Source organism: Macrotis lagotis, chromosome 1, assembly GCF_037893015.1.
Source record: "Macrotis lagotis isolate mMagLag1 chromosome 1, bilby.v1.9.chrom.fasta, whole genome shotgun sequence".
Taxonomy (NCBI): Eukaryota; Metazoa; Chordata; class Mammalia; order Peramelemorphia; family Peramelidae; genus Macrotis; species Macrotis lagotis.
In genome coordinates, this window is record NC_133658.1 from 119,072,273 (window position 1) to 119,086,026 (window position 13,754).

Consider the following 13,754-nt stretch of genomic DNA (forward strand, 5'->3'; position numbering starts at 1 on the left):
ATATGGCCCCTTGTGCGTTTACAAAATGCTTTAGTAAATGAAGCTGAACCGCTGCTGAGCTCTTCATAATGATTTTTTGTTAATCAAACCTATGGTGCTACTATTGTTAATCAAATCTACTAGCTATATCATGTCATTGTCACTTCAGAAGATAATACGCTTGTGAACAATTCCTATCTTATGAACCTTGGAGCAATAGGAAACAGGAACACTGTCTCTGCAAATAGCTTGGTTGAGTAATGATGAATCTCATTAGCAGATCACACCTGGATAGTAAGTCTATTTACTGGATATTCACCCTGTGTGCTTTGTTTGTTTGTTTTTTAATCTGTAGCAGAAATTTATTGTGAAATGAGAATCCAGTAATACAAGGAAAATAAAGTTGATATCATCCTTGTATGGAACATCCTGGTTTGTGTATTCCCACATCTTAACTCCTGTAATGGCATTTGTTGATGTTCTTTTTGAAAATGAATGATGAGCAAGTATTAAGTTAGGAATAGTCTAACTTGGAATGGAAACTTTTATAAATTATCTGAGGACCATCTTTCAAATTAAGAATAGGAAAGTTTTGGTGACATTGTATGTTATAATGTTATTTTCCCTAAAATTGAATTTTTATTAAAGATCATAGAAATCAAATAGCTTGTTTAAATACTCCAAAGAGTATTCTAAATATTAACATCAATTTTAAAATATAAAGAAGTATCCATCAGTAAAAGACCATTTAGTTTGAAGGCAGTCAGGTATTTGAAGTTCTAAATCTTTTCCCATTGATTATGAAATCAAGTAAATAAAAGGAAACTTTTTTCAGAACTGCTTGAGAATAATCATCTTTAAAAAAAAGACCCAAATTTTTTTTTAGGTTTTTGCAAGGCAAATGGGGTTAAGTGGCTTGCCCAAGGCCACACAGCTAGGTAATTATTAAGTGTCTGAGACCAGATTTGAACTCAGGTACTCCTGACTCCAGGGTCAGTACTCTATCCACTGTGCCACCTAGCCGCCCCATGCCACCTAGCTGCCCCGATGGTCTTAGGAAAGAATGAGTCAATGAACAAAATCATTCATTAAATTTTAGGCTTAGAAATCATGACTACAATAACAGGAAAAATTTTTGGCAGGTACTGCTTAATTCAAAACATTCAAATAATTATTCAGGAAATTGTAAATCTTGTCATAAATAGACTGTTTTATTTTACTTGAGTATGAAGTAACCAGGACCTGATAGTAGATTTCTCAAAATTGTTCAATTTTTTTTGTGCTATTGGCAGAATATATGAGATCAGATATGATAGACTTAATGATGAAAAGAAATGTGACTTTTAGATTTAGATACAACATTTTCCTATTGTATTTACACTCTGATTTTCTACTGATTTTAAAAGATAAACACTACAGTTGAATATAAGGGTTTCCTTGTAAGGAGAATTCTGTCAAATCAAAAATATTTTGGGGAGGTGAATTGAAGGAGGATTTTAGAACAAGGAAATTTTAATTTATATGTCACATTTTTTCCTGTGAACAAGTATATTAGGTTCCTCTTTGTATTAATTTTGTTTTATTTCTCATCAACATTACCATCAAAACATTAAGTACTCATATGAATGGGTTTTCTCTGCTGGTAAGAGGATAACATTATGTAAACAGAATTCTGTCATCTATAAAATATATGACAGCAAACCACAAAATATTGAAGTAGACACTGTAGAAAAGAAAGAACAGTATGCAATATAGCACAACTAAGTTTGGTTTTATTCTCCTAATTCAAATACTGTGATACTTTGATGATTCTAATGTCATGGAAATAATTACTTCCTTTCCTTTGATACTGTCAAAGAATCATCAAGGCAAGGCAACAATCTGTTATTAAACTCTTAAATGTGTCATACACGGCTGAGGATATAAATACAAGCAAAAAAGGAAAAAAAAAACCCCTGCCTTCAAGAAACTTAGATTCTAATGAGAGCAGCTTGATGATGTGGTGGGTAGAGTGCCAGTCCTGAAATCAGGACTTGAGTTCAAATGTGGCCTCAGGTACTTAGTAGCTGTGTGACCTTGGGAATGTTACTTAACCCTGTTTGCCTTGCATCCAGAGTCATCTCCAATCATCCTGATCCATATCTGGCCACTGAACCCAGATGGCTCTGGAGGAGAAAGTGCGACTGGTGACTTAGCATGGGATCCCCCTCACTCAAATTCAATTCACCTGCATGTCATGGCATCACCTCTCTAACATCATAGTCTTCTTTGAGAATGAAGGACAAACATTAATCAATCCATTCTGAGGGAAGACAGCACACAAAAAGAAGTTGAAAATTAAGAGGAAGAATATAGCTGAGGAGAACCAGGAGGATAATGAAGATTGGCTAACCAGAGTCTTCTGCAATATGGAGGTCCAGAAAGCAATTCACCAGTAGGAAAATAAAGCTGGCGTGGCAGAGGGAAATTCTAAGGTGACAAGTCCACAAGAGTTAAGGGAAATTTCAGAGTGAGGTACTGATTAAGGAGTGGTCCAGAAGGTAAGGAGCAGAACCAGGAAGGAATAAAGGTTGGGCATCCTGGGCCAATCCCCAAAATAGAAGCTCCAAAAGGATTTTACCAATGGGATTAGGGACCAACATGGCAAAGGGATTTCCCACATATTCAGAGCGAAGTTGCAGGTTGAGAAGATCAAAGGAACTTTAGGAAGTTCCAAGAAAAAAGGACCACAGATCATGAGGGAATTTCCAAAGAAAGAAAGCAACCTGGCGTATGGTGGCAAAGTGTATGATTTTGATATGTGCAAGGGAGACATGTTATTGGAGGAAAGCCTCTATGGTGATTTTTTTTTGCTTGACTGAAGAAAATACTTTTTATTAATCAACAAACAACAGGTAGAGAACTCAAGATTCTCTACCTATTTGTCATCATTTACATGTTGGCAAATTTGCTATAAAATATAATTTGTGAAAGCCTGCCTGTTCAATTCTTTTTTTAAGGATGCCCTTGATGTTTGTGTAGATTATTCTCATAAATATTTTGTAAGGATAGTAAAGTAGTCATGTGGGTAAATAGCTATCAACTTACACCTAATAATCCCTTACTCTATTCTTCATTCTCACTATGACTTCTACTCTCCAACCCTCAGTTCTTTCTGAAGGTCATCACTACTACATTGGCTACATGTTTCCCCCTAATCTTGCCCCATTAGTAACTAGTTCATTTCTATTCTTTCCTCCCAAATTCCTTTCCCTGCTTCTCTTATTACTGTCCATTCCTTGCCAAATCCTAACTCTGGACTACTCCCACATCTGCTTCCTTTGCTCCTACTCATGTGCTACTGAACAGTGCTAGAGGAAATTATGAAACCATGATGACTGGGTCTAGTAAAAATTTAGAGTTCCTTCATCTTTACCTCCACTTCTTCATCTGTAAAATAGGGATAATAATAATAATAATAATAATACCTCTTAGAATTTTTGTGAGGATAGAATGAGATAATATATATAAATGCTTTGTAAACATTAATGTATTATATAAATGTTAAATATTAAAATATTTATCTTAACTAGAATTTCATTGCAAGTAGGTAATACTACTCCTCCATAATCAATTCTCTATCCCACTCTTTAAAATGATTGTTTTCGGGGTAGCTAGGTGGCACAGTGAATAAAGCACCGGCCCTGGAGTCAGGAGTACCTGGGTTCAAATCCGATCTCAGACACTTAATAATTACCTAGCTGTGTGGCCTTGGGCAAGCCACTTAACCCCATTTGCCTTGCAAAAACCTAAAAAAAAAATGATTGTTTTCAAAACATCTTTCCTCAGACTGCCCAAAACACCTCCTCCCTTACTCTCTCTGCTGAAGAATTCATCTCATACTACACTGAAAAAAATTAGGACTATTTACCAAGAACTTCCCCTTTTCCCCTCTTCATCTTATATCCTCAGGTATCATCCCTCAATATCTCCTATTTCAAGTCTGTCTTTAATCTTCTACTTGCCAAAGCACACCTCACCACCTGCACCCATCATCCTTTCCCCTCCTAGCTTCTTCATCAGATTGGTGTCATTGCCATCTCTCCTGTAATCTCTACCTACAGGTTCCTTCTTTGCTGCCCACAAACATGGTCATATCTCCCTAACTTTAAAAAACTTTCACTATATCCCACCATCTGTGCTATTATTCCTCATGGTTTTTCCCCATGCCTTACTAACCTTTTCTTAAAAAAAAAAAAATTACACTAGGTGTCTCTATTTCCACTTTTCCTCCTTCCATCTAAATTCTCTGCAGTCTAACTTCAAACCTCATCATGCAACTATAATAGTTCTTTTCAAAGTTACCAATTCTTAAGTACCAAACCGATAGCCTTTCTGAACAGCATGTGATAAGTTGATCACCTTCAAGACGCGGCTCAAATGCAAGCCTTTCCTGGTCCTTCTAGCTCTAGTATCTTCCCTTTTAAGACTATCTTTCATCTATTCTGTATCATGCTGACTCCCTCAATAGGATATAAACTCTTTGAGTAAGGAATTGTCAGCTTTTCTTTTTTTTTTTCTTCTTTCAACTTTTTCTTTATAACCTTAGCACAATACTTGGCCTTAGTAAAGCCTTAATAAATGTTAGTTGATTGATTAATTATTAATTTTATTAGTCATTTTTTTTGTGTCATAACAAGTGCTGAGATTTTTCTACCTTCACAATTTCAGATAACCTGAAAATTGATCATCCAATGCATTCTCTCACAGTTATACTCCTATAAGACTTATCTTTTCTGTTGATACTTGAAAGGAGTTAGTTCTCATTTTTTTCTTTACTGTCACCTGTTTTAAATAGTATAATAATGTTTTGTGTTCCTACAGTAATATTTACTTTTACAAAACCATTCCACATTGATTCCAGCATTATCCCATCAGCAACTAGTCAGTGGAGTACATGGGACCATGCCCATTTGACTAATGATACCTAAGGTCCAACTACTTAGTAGAAGTATTGGCACTAGTAAATGGCACTTGCATTTTTAAGTCCCTGAGATGGGTTGTGCAAGTATTAATTGTAGTGCCTTATAGATAAGGAAATTTAATCTGTGAGAGATTTAGGTGACCTTCCCTGGTCAGTATAATAGCTGGAAGTTTCTCTTGACATGAAGTCTTATGTTGTTGATGTTTTTTCTAGTATATCATGCAGCTTCTCAAAAGACTTTTTGCAAGTCTTAAAATTTTAAAAGACTTTTTATTACAATTAATACTTTTTAAGTGTCTTACAATTTACAAAGTACTTTCCTAACAGCAACTCACTGGTTGGTATAAGCAAGTATTATCCTCCTGATTTTATACATAAGTAAGCTGCAGCTGAGGAAGCTTGTCCAAGGTAGTTAAGTGTCAGAGAGAGGAGTCAATCCCCAATACCCAAATACTTTTTTTCTCTAACAGAAAAATTTAAACTCTTGCTTTCTCTCTACCTTAGACTCATATTTAATACAAAGACTATTTCCCAATCACTGGGGATGCTATCATTGTTGGCTTCAGAGTAATTCTTTTAATAATAGAAATTATAAAAATAATTTACTAATTCTTTTTCTGCTGGCAAGCACAATTGACCATTATTCATTACTTGGATGTCAGCATAAGAACTAAATTCTCTCCCCAGGCCCTTCAAGATTAGATCATCAGCTCTAACTTTGGATATTTTTGTTCTAAAATAGGATACTTATATGAATCCATACCTCCATTTGTGTCAATTTTTTTTTTACTTTTGCAAAAATTTTCAGTAAAACTCAAACACAGAATAACAAGAACCTCGTGTACATAATTGATATTATTGTGGACATTTTAAATAAATATATATATATGTATATATATATATATATTTATCATCTGAACAATCAGAATTCAGTCAGTTCCTCAAAAAAACCAAACCCCAAAGTATTTATTCTTGAATAGATACAAATGTAATTTTAAAATGCTTTGCTAGTTTTGATTATATAGTGTGTAAGATCATAAATATTAATTTCCTACTTAACCTGGTAGGTGGGTAATGGAATTGGAGGTTAGAGCAACACAAGGCAGAAATTTAGAAAATGTGAATCAGAGCTAATTATTTCAAAGCTTCAGGCCACTGTGATAGGAAAAAATTTAAAGTACAGCATTATAATGTTAAAATTACACTTTTAAACTAAAGAAGCTCACAATTTAACTGATTTTTAATTTTTAATGGTCTCAAAAGTATAATATCTACCATATGATAAAGGAAAAATATTTATTTATAATAGCTACTTTGTTTTATTAAAAGTCCTTTGGGTAAAACTATTAATAACTCATAATTGGAGACATTAGTTAAGGTATTTCTGTACCTTTCTGAAGAGCTATTGTATTAGAAAGTGTAGTTCTGTGACTTTATTTGTGTATTAAGGAATTTACACCTACATAATCATTGACCTATTTTCAATTTCTTATTTCTTATTTCTAATGTGACTATATATATATATCTATATATTATATGTGTGCAATAGTATATTTGTGTAAGAAAAAATATATATTATATGTGCATTCACATTAACATTCAGGCATAGGGAAGATCTGAAGAAGTATAGATAATTGAGGGGGGAAGGCTGGAAGAGTCTGGAAACACAAAAAGAGATAGAGACAAACTATAGGAAAAGAAGCAGTTCACTAGCTACAAAGGGAACTTTTTTGGCATAGTAGTAATGGTTTGCTTACTCTTAAGTGGAGGGGTTGTAGGTGAAAAAATTTTGTTTATAATTTCACTTTTAAGAGATACTTGGGAGAAAGGCCAGTTGAATGCTGAGATGATGTTTGTATTCCTCATTTCTAAACTTCAAAGTGAATTTCTGAAAATTGCATGAAAATTTTCTTTTCTCTTTCTGTAACCTCCTACCTTGACTAACTGCTTTAATTGCCAAAGCAAAGTTGAATTTTTTTATATCTGCCCTATAGCTAGTACCAAGAAAGAGAGGGGAAAACACATAAATGAATGGTGGTATGAAAATACTGATTCTTGGGGGCAGCTAGGTGGCACAGTGGATAGAGCACCTGCCCTGGCATCAGTTCAAATCTGGCTTCAGACACTTAATAATTACCTAGCTGTGTGGCCTTGGGCAAGCCACTTAACCCTATTGCCTTGAAAGAACCTTAAAAAAGAAATACTCATTCTTTCTGTATACGTTACATATAAAATTTGGAGTATAGCTGGTTGCATTTTACAAAATGCAAAGTGAAGTTATATGTAGGTGAATCTATAGATTTTGTGGGTTCATGCATATGTTGGTTGTTATATGTATAGATCTATGATGAAAAAAGAAAACCTGATAAAAGAAAAAGGTACTTTGACTCTTTTTCTATGTTCCTTCTTCCTGGACCAAAGACTCAAGTAACAAGATAGTTTCTTCATTTATCTGTTCATTTTAATTTTTAAGGTGTTTTCCTATCTATTGTCTCATTCATTCTTCATTAGCAAGTTTATGAAATACATAGGGAAGTTATTTTCTCAGTTTTACAGGTGATGAAACTGATGCCTAGGGAGGTTAAGTTACTTAAGGTCAAACAAGTTAATTAGTCACAGAGCTTGAATAAACTGAGATCTTCTGATTCTCACACCTGTGTTCTTTCTACTAGGTCATCAGTCAGTCAGCAAGTACTTATTAGATGCTTACTGTTTTCCAAGCATTGTACTAAGTAGTGGGAATTCCAAGGAAGAAAAAAACATGATCCCTGACATTAAAAAACTCGCAATCTTTTTCCCCCTTTTTAAAAAAAATTATTTTATTTTTTTCAATTGCATGTATAGTTAGTTTCAAACACTGATTTTTGTAAGATTTTTAGTTGCACAAGACAGTGAGAAAAAGGTTTCTTTAGGTGGAAATAAGTTGTACATGTTCACATTTAACATATTTTCATATAAGTAGTATTGTGAAATAAGAATAAGAGCAAAAAGGGGAAAACCATGAGAAAGAAAAAAAACAAATTAAAAAAAGTGAAAACAGTATTCTTTGGTCAGCATTCAGAATTATAGTTTTTTCTCTGGATGTGGATGGCATTTTCCATCACAAATCTTTTAGAATTGTCTTTGCTCATTGAACTGCTCAGAAGAGCAGTATTGATCATCACACAGTCTTAAAGAACTCATATTCTAATGAGGGAAATAAAAGACAAAAATTATACATACAAATATATATATGCATGTATATACATAGAAATATATGTAAGTGTATATTTTAATATATAAATATATACAAATATAAGCATAAATATTATAAATATTTTTGAATCTTGAAGGAAACGAGAAGGTGGAAATGAGGAGAGCAAGCATACTGGACATGAGTAACAGCCAATGAAAAGACAGAGTTGAGAGATAGAATTTTGTGTTCAACAATCGACAAAGATTCCTAGATTGTAGAACTCTTGGATGGGAGTTAAAAGAAAATTGGAATAACAGAAAGGGACTAGGTTGTGAAGGACTTTGAATACCAAACAGATGTTACATTGGATCCTGGAAGTGAGAAGTAGCCTCTAGATTTCATTGAGCAAGAAGGATAGCAGGGTCAGACCTAAACTTTAGGGAAATCACCTTGACAACCAAGTGAAGGATGGGTTGGAGAGGAAATAGTCTAGGTATGAGTCATGAGAGCTTGCAATAAGAGGTAGCATTATGAGTGAAGAAAAGAAATGTGAGAGATATTGTGAGGGTAAAAACAAGATTTGGCAACAGATTGGATAGGTGAGGTGAGTGTGAGTGAGATGTTGAAGGTGACACTTCCCTTTCAAGCATGGGCAGTGTGGTGGTTTTGACAGGAATAAAGTAAGTTGAAAGAGGAGAGAATTTTGGGGAAAACATGAGTTCTATTTTGGTTTAAAATGTTCATGGGGCATATTGATGTCCAAAAGATGGTTGGTTATGAGAGACTATAGCTCTGGAATTTTGAGCTGGATGTAGGGATCATATTGATTATCCTTTCAGATCACACATCATAAAGGTAATAAATTGTACTAAAATAGATTGTACAGACTAGGGGCCCAAACACTTCAACCAAATAAAACCAGCCTGTCAAAGATGCTACTTAGTGATTGGATTTTATCACCTTTTGATTACCTCTGTTTTTACCTAAAAGGATCAACAAAACCTCTGGTATTATTTTCCTGATTTGACTGTAGTGTTCATACCATAGGCTTGTTTAAACGTGTGTTTTACATTTAATAAGTTACTTGGCAACAACTTCAGCATGTTATATGGTGATGCATCATTTGTATCTGCATAACACTTTCCTTACAGAAGTTAATTAAAAATGATTAAACCTAGTCTCAGATATGTTGCAGCTTGTCTTTGCTCGCACATTGAATGGTAGAGTCATAGATGAAAACTGTTCATTTCCTGACCTTGACTAACATTCTTCATTTCCTGACTTTGACTAATATTCTTATGTTGTCACACTGCCTCCCTGAGGGTAGGGTCAAATCCAAATAAAAATCATTTGCCAAATTAAGACATAGCAGAGAATACAGAGGGAAGTCTGTTCAGCTACTTAGTCATTTCTCTTGGTTAGACCTGTGGAATCTTAAAGGTTGTCATGGACCTTCAACAATTCCATCAACATTTGTTAAGTGACTATATGTGCTAGAAATTTTGGTAGACACTGGAAATTCAAAGATGAAACATGATACAGTGTCTGCCCTCAAGGAAGTCCATCTACTAGGGGCTATACAAATATATAAAAATAATAATTATAATATGAATTAGAGTTGATGAGAGCAAAGAAAGATCCAAACAAAGTTGTCTAGGAAAATTTGAGGAGTACCCACAATACTATAATAGATAACAATGTTAAAATTGTCAGAACTCTGATAATTGTAGTGCCTAAATGTACTGTTGATGAAACATGCCTCCCTCAGTTATAAGACATATCTAATGTTTTGATTCTTACCCCCCTTAGCTGTACTAATTTGTGGGTTGGGTAAGGGTCTTTGAGAAATGAAAAAAAAGCTATATATATATACATACATATATAAAATATATTTATATTAATTATATTAATATATTTATATTCAAACATAAAATTAAAGATAGGAGAGAACACTTTCAACTGGGGGCATTAGGGAAGGTTTCTAAAAGGAGGTAACCTTTGCTTTGAGCCTTGAAGGAAAAATGTTTCTTTAAGGTGGAAATAAGGAGAGAATGTAATCCAAGTCTACTTAAATACCCAGAAGTATGTCAAGCTGGGAGAACAGATACAGTGCCATTTAACTGAACTAAAAGTATTTGACGGAGGGTCTTTATTACCAGGGAGGCTAAAATATATGTATTTTATCCTAAAAGCATTAGGGAGTCATTGAAGGATTTATTATAAGGGGATTGATATAGTCAGACTTTTACATTGGGAAAACTTTTGTCAGCATCATGAAGAACAGTTTAGAGAGGGGAAAGAACAGAGCTCTGCAAAAAGACCAGTCTGGAGGCTATTTTAATGGACTATTAAGAGACAATAAGGGCTTGAACTAGCAGAGTGGCTGAATGGATAGAGATTTGATGAGAGTAAAATTAATGCCCCCAGAGTCCTTTCCAGTGCCTCAGTTTGATGTGGAGAAGACCCTGGCTTCCCAAAATCTGAGCCAATGGATCACAATCTCCTTTGGATTCTATTAGTATGGAAACACCTTGTGAATTAGATTTTTCTTTCCAGGGATCAACATGGCTAAGTATTGAAAATTTCATTCTTAGCAGATTGATCACTTAGTTATGAATTCTTTGACTACAGCATCCAAAAAAATAAAGTAAAATAAAAAATGTCTTTCACTTCTCTGAACCTCTGAAGACAACAGGATTTTAGGAAAAGGAGTAATAGGTTGAAAAGAATCTGTTTCCAGACCATTTATAAACATTAATCTAATTATTGATTCTCTATATGTAAGATTTTTATTCATTTGAAGAACTGAATAATATCTTTTTATTCCATTATAACTGAAATCAAGTCATACCAATATGCATTTGTTAAACACTTATTAATGCACTAAAAGCTGGGGACATAAAGAAGATAGAAACAAATGGTTATTCAAGTTGAAGAACTGAATAATATCTTCTTATTCCATTATAATTGAAACCAAATCATATCAATACACATTTGTTAAGCACTTACTAATCTCCTAAAAATTGGGATATAAAGTAGACAAAAGCATGGTCCCACCTTCAAGGAGCTTACATTCCAATGGTGGAGACAACTCAGAAACAGCCAGGGAGATACAAGATATGTAGAGTGGATGAATAGGAGTCTGGAAAAGGAAGGCATTAGCAGCTGGCAGACTTGAAAAGACCTCCCGGAGTAGCTAGAATTGATCTGAGTTCAAAAGGAAATCAAAACTAAGAGACAGAAGTGAGGAGGGAGAGAATTCTAGTTATGGAGGATAGTCAAAGAACCGCAGGGAGTTAAGTGTTTCTGGATCATATGTGGAATTGTTGTTCTGGCATCACAATCATGTCTGATTTTTCATGACCCCATTTGAGATTTTCTTGGCAGAGATACTGGGTACTTTGCCATTTCCTTCTCCAGCTCATTTTACAGATAAGGAAACTGAGGCAAACAGAATGAAATGACTTGCCCAGAGTCCAAAGAGTCTGTACATGTCTAAGGGCAGAGTTAAACTCAAGTCTTCTGGACCCCAGGCAAGTTCTGTACCTATCGCACTATCTACTTGCTCTGTAGATTGAATAAGTATGTACGGTGTGTTCAGGGAAGACTAGTACTTCTAGTGTGAGGGCTAACAAGCTCTTTTCAGAGGTGCTTTTCACCTTTGATGTCCGTCTTATTCACTCAACTCTTACCTGTGGCTCCAAGAAGCTGTAGCATACACAATGGCCATACCCTGGTAAACCATTTTAGCAAATAGGCTAAGCCACATTGAAGGTAACTGACAATTATCAAGCCCTTTGGTGAATTAGAGGGCTGTCCATCTCGAGCATGTGAAGATTCCCTGGCAGAATGGGCAAATGAGAACAATTTGTTCGAATGACTATGAAGGCATCTGAAAAAGCTATTATGGAATACATAGAGTTTGATTAGACATTTGAAGATGTCAATGTCAGCTACTGCATCTAGAGCCATTGCCAGTTGTCTTGATATTGTCTCTCCACTGGTCTCCAGTGACTGGAAGAGAGAGTGAAGCCGATGACTTCTCACAAGTTTGTCTCACTTAAATCCAATTTATGCATAAATCACAAGACATCATCTATATCATTTTGCCATTTTTACCTACTTCAGAGTCCTTTGCCAACAGTCAAGTGATGAACTATCAGGTGCAGATACACTGGGAGTGTAGTCACAATCCTGCAAACAGATCACCCAGGTCAGAATCATCTTCTCATTGGACTGAAGTAGCAGTGTTTTAACAACCTCTCATAGATATGTGAGCAACCTTTTTTTGTTTTTAATTTCCAAGTACTTTATTGTTTCCACAATTTTTGGAAATTTCATTGATGAACTGTGGAAAAATGTTACTTTTAAATAGCTTCCTTCATAATCCTGCTTAGCTTCTGGATCTTGGTTCTTGCAGACATAACAACATATTTCTCTCCTATATGAACAATCATTCCTCCCATGATTGAAGGGTCAGTCTTGACTTCCATTTTCAGAACCTGACCTTTACTTAGGAAGCTGTTCAGGACTGTTTTTAATTCTGAAAGAGTTGCATCATCTAAAGTAGATGGCAGTAGTAACTGAGCACTGTACTTCTCCATGATACACACTCATCATGGTAGAAAATGCTGAAATGACTCCTGGGGTACTGTTTAAGTGACTATTTTCAGTAAGCAATTTCATGAAGTTGGTTGTGATGGGGGAAAACTTCTTTTGCTATGATTTCACTCAGGGTTTTTATCTTAACAGAACATTTTATATGAGGATTCATAATAGAGCCAGCCATTTTGGGATCCTTCAAAAGGGTTGTTACTTTGAGTAATTCCTTTTCTACGACATCCAGTTTATTCTGCTTAGATGTGGCAGAAAAAAGGGCAGTGGCATATCTACCTTCTAGACCATACACTTGAATTGGAAGCCTGAAGAGTTTAGTGAATGGTCTGCCCACTGAAGCGGTGAAGCAGCGTACCTGCTGGATCATCCGGATGCACCGGGCACAACCATCTTCTCCTGCGGCAGCTGTAGGTCAAACAGTGAGCAACCTTTTTTAAGGACCATACTGCTCACCTTCTGGTGTAAGAAGGGTTAGAAAAGATAAGATAAAAATTTCTTCTTCACCTAACCCTTTGTCAGCAGACAGGAATCCCATTCTATGGTTGGAACACACAAAAAAAATGTACAAAAACTTTTGTAAAGATGACTTCACTTACCATCAGCATGGAACCTGCACATGCTTAATATAGAATCCAGTAGACTAATGGCTCTTGTTGCAAGAGAATTCAGCAGATATCATATCCAAATAACAGCCTAGAGTGAAATAAGGCTGGTAAATGAAGGTCAACTTGCCGAAGTTGAAGCTGGATATTCCTTTTTCTGGAGTGGCCTCAGTAAAGGGGAGCACTATGAAGCTGCATAATTTTTACATTCAAAATTAATTAGTCAGCAAGCTTGTATGCCTACTCAAAGGAGTAAATGACATGACATTGTAACCCCCACTTGCATGAAAGCATTATGTCATCTCATCGGTGCTTTTGCTTCCACTATGATGAGCCCAATGAGGTCAAAGAAAAATTTTATGAAAATCCAAAGACCCTCATCATCAATATGCAAAAGAGGACAATGATTGTGGTGATG

The 13,754-nt window shown here is 35.1% G+C and overlaps 1 protein-coding gene and 1 pseudogene across 3 annotated transcripts in view; one reads left to right on the top strand and one right to left on the bottom strand.

The window, feature by feature from the left end:
* Positions 1 to 13,754, top strand: part of COMMD1 (copper metabolism domain containing 1) — a 289,683-nt gene that overhangs the window by 168,069 nt on the left and 107,860 nt on the right. The gene's annotated exons all lie outside the window — the stretch shown is intronic.
* Positions 12,401 to 13,131, bottom strand: LOC141502260 (ATP synthase peripheral stalk subunit OSCP, mitochondrial-like; annotated as a pseudogene).